The following is a 1272-nucleotide window of genomic DNA, read 5'->3' on the forward strand; positions in this document are numbered from 1 at the left end:
TGGCGCTGGAGCCGATGCTCGTCCTCTTCGGCAAGTAGTCGTCAGGTAGCTGCCTGTATAACCCACTGCATTCAATACATGGTTTTGCATCTATGTACACCAGTGACGGGGATCGTGACGTCCTCGTCAGTTCTATCGGCACCATTGTCACTGCACCGAGTCGCTCTCGTGGTTGGGCGGGCAGCGACGCACTGGGATTGACTCTCGATGTATGCGATGTGACCAACACTGCGTCATGTTGGTTGCCTTGATGCGGTGTCGAGATCTACGCTTCTCCATTGGCGGAAAACTTGGCGCTCTTCACCACACTATTGAATCTTTATCCGGATCCGGATACCAGTGCGATACGATCGCACCGGTGTGGGGCATTGAAAAGGGCCCCGAGACGCAACGCCAACACAGTGCGACCGAGCTCCACGCGAGTTAGAAGGGCATCTCTGTCCGTAACTGGGAGGTCATCATTTATCTGCTCTTACTCGTCGCCTGCTTCAAGGAAGGCTGGTGCAATGTGGGAAAGGGTGGGGGAAGAACGACGGTTGCAACACGAGTGCGAAGCAACGTTGTGCGCGCCGAGAGAGCCTTGGTTACTGTCCTTCGCGACGCATCGTCCGTACGCGAGCAACGACTCGAAAAAAGCACAGTCGGACATGTCAAATGGGACGTGCGAGCGGAAAGCTCAACGAGAAATCCAACTGCCAGTCAATGTGAACAAGACGACGACTAAACCTTGTAACTAACTAACTAACCGAGACCATCGATGCTGGATCGAACGATTTATACAAAGGACACGCTTTGCCAACGTGGCACGCCGACGAGGCCGAACAAGAGCATGTGCGACAAGGCACAGTAAACGATCACATGACGTGGCAGCCGGACAGCTCGCCTCGGTTAAAGCCGCACGGGAAGTGGCGTTCTCAACGGTGTGATCACGGAGCCGTTGACGGTGGCAGTTTGTTGGGACGTGCCGACAGCCCGACGCTGCGTTCGACCATCCTCGCAGCAACGGGCGAGTCGACAGACGTATACCTTCTTCTTGCCAGTCGACCCGAGCGTTCATAAAGCTCAGAATTCAATTCACCCAGTATGTCGGAAACCAGCAAGACCAGCGACACGAGCTCGAGCGCGTCCTCCAAGTTGGCGTCGGCGCGCGACAAGATGTCGGACAAGGCCCACGAGCTTCACGACAAGGCCAGCGACAAGGCGAGTGAGGTCCACGAGAAGGCGTCGGACAAGGCGCACGAGCTCAAAGACAAGGCGTCCGACATGTCGAGC

Source organism: Saprolegnia diclina, assembly GCF_000281045.1.
Source record: "Saprolegnia diclina VS20 unplaced genomic scaffold supercont1.46, whole genome shotgun sequence".
Classification (NCBI taxonomy): Eukaryota; Oomycota; class Saprolegniomycetes; order Saprolegniales; family Saprolegniaceae; genus Saprolegnia; species Saprolegnia diclina.